Source organism: Cupressus sempervirens, chromosome 3, assembly GCF_028749045.1.
Source record: "Cupressus sempervirens isolate cs-2001-9-10 chromosome 3, ASM2874904v1, whole genome shotgun sequence".
Classification (NCBI taxonomy): Eukaryota; Viridiplantae; Streptophyta; class Pinopsida; order Cupressales; family Cupressaceae; genus Cupressus; species Cupressus sempervirens.
The window spans coordinates 918470546-918479486 of record NC_143120.1 but is presented as its reverse complement, the minus strand read 5'-3'; positions in this window follow the sequence as shown (position 1 = coordinate 918479486).

Below are 8941 nucleotides of genomic sequence, written 5' to 3'. Positions count from 1 at the left end.
TACAAGTACAGGTATGCGCCAACCTTTCAAAGGTTGTGTGAGATTCTAGGTTTTACCATTTTTTCCACAAAAATGAAGCTTTTTAATTTCAATTTGTTTTGAGTCATAGCACTCTTCTAGCAAAGCTTGTTGGTTTCAACATTTTGTAGATCTAGGGAGGGTCTCAGTTATACCATAATATTTTGACATTCTTACATTGACCATTAAGAGATGGTATTAAGATATTATCTTTAATATCATTATTAAGATATTATCTCCTTAGTTAAATACTTTCTATAATGGTCAACTACTTGGTTGTAGTCTGTCTTTCAGTCTAGATAGGAATGTTTCCTATCTTGTCTTCAGTTTTGTTTCTAATTTTTTCTTCAGTCTACATTGTTTCTTTTAGAAACAACATCCTTGTAATTATTTATAAGGAACACATTTGTTCCCTATTAATCAATCAATCATCCATAAAGTTTTTAATTTTCCAATTCTTGAATCTTGTAACAAGGATATGCAATTCTTGGCCTACTAGACTCTCCCACTTTCCTTTTTCCAAGTTGTTTGTCCATCTGGGATACTTGATTCTCGAATAATTGTATCCTCTTTCCTATTTCCTCATATTCTTTAAGTATTTCTTCAAACTTGGCATTGAGCTATAAGAATCTTCTCTTTTCTTTCCCAACTACCACACCTCCAAAAGCTAGCATTTCTTGAGCCATTTTGGTGACTTCTCCACTATCAACTTCATCTACTATGTACACTGTGAGTGTACCAGTATGCTCAGCACTTGAAATCTATTGCACCCTAGTCTTATTTCTTTTTTCAATAGACCATATAACTAGAGCTTGGTAATCATTATTTAATTTTACCCCTCTATGTGCTTGTAATATTTCTTCTTCAGTCTTATATTGCACATATTTTTCCTTTCTAATGGAATCAAAATCCATAGCATTAGCTATGTCCCATCAGGAAGAACCAAAAATCTCGATTCTCTAACCAATTTTATCTCGGCCTTAGGTGTTAGATGGGAAAAATCCTCTAAAATTTTGGCTTTTACCTCTTCCTCAATTTTAGAGTCCAATTTGTTTGGTTTCTCTTCTTTTATTGTTTTACACTTTTCCTCAAAATTACCTATATTTCTTCTCCACAAAAATTGTACAAAAGCCTAGATTTAACAAAATTTTATCATCTATAAAACTTTGGGATACTTGTGTAATGATGGAATCAATCTTTTTACCTTTGTAATCAGAAATGGTAAGGTCAAAGGATGGCATAGGAGGCTCCTCAGGCACTCCTCTTTCTATATCAGCGATGGTGACAATGATATCTCCCTCCTTTCCCATTTTCCTCAATTTCTCTCTTAGAGATGCTTCATCATCTATTTTGATTAGGTTTTGAGATGGTGAATAATCTCCTATATGAGAAAAGGATCCCTATTCTAACCTTTGTCTCTTAGGTGCACTGGTGTTAGGTGGATTCTCTAATCTTGGCCTTTTGTAGGGAGGAATGTGTTGTATATTTTGAGCCACAATATATCCAATCCTCCTCTGTAGCATATATTGTCCTAGAGTAACCAGCATTCTACTATTTATCCTCCTCTCCACCTCTACAGACTTATTTGGATATGTTTTAACTATGATGCTCTTCTTCTCATTCAAAGTTTGCATTATCACAACAAAATTATTCATCAGTGCATTCATTTTGGCCCCCCAATACTTCTTATCTACCAAGGGGTTATAATTGGGCTCAAAAGCATTGATAAATTCTAAAACTTTACTGAAAACTACACACTTTTCTTTTCTGACTTCTTGTTCTTGTAATGAAAAAATATTTCCAATAACATCCTCTCGAAAATATATAGCATGTTCATGAGCCTTAGCTTTAGCTCTTTCCCTAAGTAGGTCATAAAATCCCTCTAGATCAATGTACCTAGCATGGGATTGGGCTGTGTGATATCTATCCAAAAATAAACTTAAATTTCTCCATCCTTTCTTAACAAAAAAAAAAATCATGTATAATGGTCACAACAAGGAAGAAATTGCCTTTACTTTTGCCCAATATATCTCTTTCCTCAACTAACCCAATCTGCTATAGTACTCTACAATTCCTATCTTCAAAGGTACATGGAAAGGTAATACATGGGGTTTTCCCAAGAAACCATAAACTCTAATTACAGTAAAAATAGGGTATGGGATTATATTCCCCCAATTATGACTGACTAAGAGCCCCTTGGCATGGTCCTTGGGTCTAATTAGCTCTAATAAAGGTTGCGGGATTCTTAGACTATCCCCTTTCAAAAGCAATCTGAGCCTAGAAGCAAAGTATCTATCAAATCTAACATAGTTGGCATCTGTCACTTCCCAAGTCATGTCAGTGTTCCATAACTAAACTGGGATCTTCTTGCCATCTCTTTCTAGTTCTAACTTCATTTCCTTGGAGAAGAAAGTAACTTCCTTTTAAAGACATATGTACATTAACAAAAAATACTAGCAAAAAGGCCTATTCACCTTACCTTGAGCTATTCCCACTAAACCATAGTGAATTTCCTCAGCTAGGAAACTAGCAAAATGAAGAATTGTGCTCATTCGAAATTGCAAAGTCTAAGCCATAATGAGAACAATAGAGCCTTGGATATAATCCTGCTCATCCATCCCAAATATTTTGCAAAGAATAAAATATAGGGCATGTGCCCTAAGATTAAAGTATTTCTTCATTAGAGGTTCTGGGGTATTAGGTGTAACCAGAGGTAATGACCCAATTTTTACAACATGTTGTTGTATTGACTCTATCCTCAAGTATACCCTTTGTGCATCATATCTTGCTTGAAATTCATCCATATCAATTTTCTCATAGATTGCCTAGTTGGGGTTAAACTTGAATACCTCTATAATCAACGTAGGTGAAACCCTAAAGATATTATCCCCAATATGGTTCTTCACAATTCTAGTGATGGGTCATACTTCTTGGCCATGTCAGATAATAGGCCACTATCAAAAAATACCCCAAGAACAACCAATTTTCCAAGTCAAACTCCCAAATATTACTCAATGGGGTGTCCAAGTTGCATTCTAAAAACCATTTTTTGAACAATTATAAACCCCCTACTGAAACTTGTGCATCTCTTACCCAATTGGCTCTATCTTAGAAACACTCACCTACAATCAACCTAGGGTTTTTAGCAATGAGTTCTCTCACTTTTGTTAATTCATTTACAGACAAAGGTAATTTTTCAAGGAAATCATCGTGAATGGATCATTTAAGGTAATCTATTTGGCCAAAAAATTCCTTTTGGGGAGGCATATTAAATTTCTCTTAGTAAAATTATAAATTTTCAACTTTTCAAGAGTTACAGACCACCTACCCGTTGATTTCTGCTTCTTTTTCTCTTTGAATTTTCTCTATAAATCACTAAAAACCTTATAGGATCTCATGCCCTAGCTCTAGAAACCCTAGAACTCTAAAAGATTTGTGATTTTGTGGCTTAGTAATGGTGAACTCACAAGTTATATCACAACATTAACTCGCATAAAGTAGCCCTGAATAGCATTAATGCCTTTAACAATCATTTTTGTGTCGTGCCTCAAATTTGAATCTTATTTGTCAATCACACAACATCGAACAACCTTGTTTAAAAATAAAAACATTGCTTTAATTTTTTTAAGTCCTTACCAAGTGTCAAGCAAGTGCTTCCCTGCTTTAGCTAAATCTCTCGCATCTTGTTGATGCGATGAAGCACTGATCATCGATCTTCCAAAGATCGACTATCACGAAAAATTACTATATTTTGCAAATAAAGCTTTATAAAATGTGGCTCCCACTGGTACACACATGTCTAACTTGGCACGTACATGTCATATTTCACCAATTACTATGCTCCAAATTATCAAACCTTTCCATCCTAGCGTGACTCAAAAATTCCTTAAAAAACTAGTCCCACTATGCCACATGGTGCATAGGTGGTTCCCCGCTTTGCTTAAAGTTCATGCATCTTGGCAAATTGAGTAAGCACTATCCATTGATCTATCTAAGATCAATGGTGTTATGAAATCATATCCTTTTGAGACCCAGATAGCTAGGTCAGCCAATTAAATGCTTCCTTTGTGCACCAGCATGTCTGATAGCTACCATAGTATAGACTTCATTATTGCATTTTAAAGAAATGGGTCCATTACATCATCCTATGACATGTGTCCTATTGGCACTTCCCCACTTTGTTTAAATGTCGAGCATTTTCTTATAGCAGTAAAACGTTGCCCATTGATCTTGAAAATATCAACAGTACACAACTTGCATGTCTTAAACTATGTAAAATATCCATTATGATGTCACCAGGAATAGGTGTCACCTAGTCACTTGCCTACTTTGGTTAAAATCTTTGCATCTTGGGATTGTGGGTAAGTGCCATCCATTGATCTTGAAAAAATCAATGGTGGAACAAATTTATATCATTTAATATTGAGTCAATCACACCATCCAATGAACATATTACACATGTGATAATCGTGTCTGACAACTATCAGTAGCAATAATACCTTTTAGATACTGTGTCTCTAATATCATCATGTGTCAGATGTCAACAAGGCACTTTCCCACTTTGTTTAAATACTGTTCACTTCCATCTTACGAGAAAGTGTCATCCATTGATATCAAAAAGATCAATGGTGTACAATGTGCATTTTCTGAACTATATGTAACATTCCTCATGACATCATCTTGGATAGGTGTCTCCACGGCACTTCCCCACTTTGGTTAAAGTTCATTGTATATCCATCAAGCAGTAAAGTGCTCAAAATGTCAGTAAGAAGCAACCTCAACACTTGGCTTAACCAGTGATATTGCAAGAAAATGAAACATGCACTAACAAGTACTGACAATTCTACAAAAACTTTGGCAAGGTACTAACAAGCTCTAATTCTTTGCAGCACATTGAAAACCCATTGTCAACAAGGGCTACATGTCATCAAGGTGCTTGCCTACTTTGATTAAAAATCATGCAATTTCCCATTGTGGGCATGCGCTCACCATCGATCTTTGATAGATTGATAGTCAACCAAAGCACACAGCCATAGTTAAAAAGCTTTATAAAATATTTAAGAAATATAACTGTAGTTAAGGCAATCTTAACAAATAAAAGGATTTATTCGGTGGAAAATAATAATCTTTGTAGAAAGAAAACTTAGGATAAGCTTGTCACATGCAATTTTGTTTGAAATATTATTTTTGACCATTTTTCAAGGGTTAGGGAAAAATAAACAAGGTTTTAGGGAATTCAACAAATTTCACCAAAGGTCTTGACCTAATTTCTCAAGATTTTAGAACATAACACTAGGGTTTTTCACTACTAGGTGCAAAAAAATATAATTCAGTCCTAGAATCTCACAAGTGTATAACCAGATAAATTTATTACAACCAACTCTATCCATCTAGACCTATGACTCATCCTCTCTAGAAATTATTCATCAACATAGTTACATCAAGAAATTAGAATTCCTCATAAATGCCAAGACCACATTTTAGAATTTTTCCCTCCAAAAGATTGATGACTTGGATGCTAGGATGCTCCTCCATTACATAGACGATCATCCTACCATTTATTTTTTTTCCAAGTTTTTGAAGGCCATTTTTTTTATGTGGAATGGTGGATGAAAATATTCAAACATGAACTAAAGCCTTCTCAAGAATGTCATGATTGCCCTTCTTTCTACTTAAGTTGTTGAGGTAATGAAATGGATAATCTTATGTAAATTGAAGTTGGATTAATTTTTTTACAAATTCATATAAAAATTGAATTATAGAAGGAAAGTAGAACATCATTTTTCTTATATATTTTTAATTAATGTTAGGGGATTTCAAAAATATAATTTAAAACTTAATTTAACTAAATTTAATATAAATAAGTACATCCATAAATGCGCGCACACACACACATATTACTAGGGGTAAGGGTGAAACTGAAAATATCTCACAAAACTCCATGAGGAACAGTCTAACAGACTTGGTTTCTGAGGATAAATAGGGATTTTCATTTTTTTTACATTCCAAAAAGGGTGGTTTTCACTTTTGAGTGAATAATGATTTTAAATGATTTATTAAATGTTGCATTTCTTTTCGAGTTTTGTCTTTCATTTCCCTTTTTAATTTTTTTTTTGATTTTATAAATGGATTTCCCTCTCTGAAAGTGATTTTGGTTTTTGAAATTTTAGAAGAATCAAAGGTTTAGGCAATTAATTGATTAATTACTCAAACAACTTGACGTTGTCAATGATTTGAAAGTCCATTGTTTTCCTTGTTTCTCTGATTTCATCCTTATTTTTCGTTGTTTGATTGTAATTCATGTTCTTTAGGTCTTTGCCAATTTTAGGGTGTCTACAACAAGAGAGACATACATTTGTGTTGTGAGTTGTTGAGGTTTTTCGACTAGTAGAGTAGGTGTAGATTGATGTAGTTGGGCTGGGTATCTTGTACAGATGCCCCATAGGGGCACCTATATGGAAATGTAGATCACTTTGTGTGATAGATGACATTTAGAGATCATCATAATCTATCTCCCTAGAAGGGAGATGATGGTTACACTAGAGGATGTATGTACATGATCTTTCATCTACCTATTTGAGGGATAAAGGTACTTTCTACCAAATACATGACTGTAGAGCAAGGGGTTTGGATATTATCCAATGGTCGTTATGCACGAGGCCAACAGAAAAAATCCTTCATGAAATTCCTCTATTGAGAATCTAATCTTTTGGATCAACTCCAAGCTTTCGTATTTGTCTTCCAACATACCAAAATTTGCTCAATTGAAGATAAATGTGATTGTTCATGAGGAGGCCTTTGTTGGTTCTATTTTGATCTCAGATGAAGTAAAATCTATTCGCTGTCTCAAAATAACACACAAAAGAACTATGTTTTTGTATTTTTTTGTTTTTTAATGAATGCAACTAAAATGAGTTCCTATTTTAACAAGGGGTTAGCAAAGTAAATAACAGAACTAAAAGAAAATAACATGAAATTAAAAACCTACTGGATATAAGATACAAAAAACAACATGCTACAAATTAAGCTTTCGAATAAATCGATAGCTAACCAATGAAGACAAGAGTAGTGCTTCCTAGAATCCACTAATGCAATCGTCAATGGGAAATTTCAGTAACAGAGTGATGTTTCACTCTTCATCAAATACCAAGGCCACGAAAAGTGTGCTCATGTGAGACAAAGAATTATGCAGGCACAATTTGTGATCTCTCCTCAAGCTAGATATGTCAGGGGAATTCGTAAAACTGTAGGAAACACCAGAACTAAAAGATAGTACAACTAGAAACAACACAATAAACCTTTGGCTCAATCATAATTTCATGAACAAAATTTACAAAGTAATAACACATTCAAGAAAGAATCACTACACTCCAAATGCGAGCACCAAAAGCATAATTTTATTGAATAATAACGGCGGCCTTTGTTTCATATTACAATGGGGTATTTATAAGGAATCACCTCCTCAATTTGTGTTGAGAGTGAGAGATATTCTTCATGTAATAAAATGCTTTCAAACAATAAAACAAACTAAATATATATAGACTAACAATTAATCTAGTGCTTAGTAAGACTAAATCCATATTTTATTCATTAATTGGATGCACGAGCCTTTACATGTTTAAAACAAAGAAATTATGAGAGATAAAGCATGAGAAAGCTCTGAGTCGAAGTGGAAGTGTCTAGAAATGCCAAAAATAGAAGTTGATCCTTCACTAGGTGTGTGTCAAAGTTAAACTGTCATCAGAATGTGTTCTCAATGTATCGAAAGTGCTATTTTTGGAACAAGCAGTTAACTGTTAGTGCACCTCTAAATTGCGAAGTTGCAAACCTGTGAACCTATGCACCTACGAAGCTGCATACCTCTACTAGGTCAAAATATCAAAATTTTACTGAGTCTCAAAATTGAAATTTTGGCATCTGGGTTTTGTTCTTCTTCATCCCAAAGCTACGTTTGGATGTTTGCCCTTGAATTTCTCTATCATTGCAGTAATCTTAGAAGCATCAAGAAGATCTAAAGCCCCATACTTATCCTTGACCTTCTATCTATAATTGTCTACCTTGATTCGAGTGTTAGCGAAATCCTTGAGTTTGGTATCCAATTCTAACAAGGCTTCTTTTGTCTTGAAGGTTTTCTAGATGTCCTCATCATCAGTAACCTCCACAAAAATCTTCCTGAAACTCTCCACTTCTATCTCTACAAGTAACAACTTTTTGTGTTCCTCATCTTCAAAAATATCCAAGCATGCATCACTGTAGTGTCTCTCTGCTTCCAAAATTCACTCTTGGGCTTGGTCCTTGAGCTGATGAATCTCCTCATGTAATGTTCCCATTACTTTATTGATATCTACTATCTTTTCTATCCAGACATCAATCATTTCTAATTGTTCTCCAGTATATACATCAATCAAAACCCAGTACCTTTGCCTATTTATGGCTTGTAGAGTTTGCAAATCCTTGCTCAAAGCCCATACTTCATCCATAATACTAAAGTCTTGCTTCAAAATTGCTACAATTTAATTCACATTCTCCTAAGTAGCATGCAGTAACTTCAAATTTCTCGTGATTATCATAACACTTTCATCTTCAAGGCTTTCTCGCCACTCTTGAAAAGCCTTCAAAAATGGGTCTAATTGTACACCTCCCCCTTCCCTGAGTATGGTATTCAGAGTCTACTTAAGGTGGTTAGGATCCAGAAGACCAACAACTTCGGCTAGATATCCTTTTAGGATCTGAACCTACCTTCGAAGTGTTTGGAGTTTGGCCTCCTCCTGCTCCATGTGCTTGAGAACCTCTTTGACTCCCAAGGTCATCATTAGTCCGGCTGAATCCCATGTAGGCCTCCCCAACATAACATCCTTTAATTCATAATCCTTGAGGCTAAGGCCTTCCACATCTATACCTTCAAGAGGGAGAGCCACTTGTG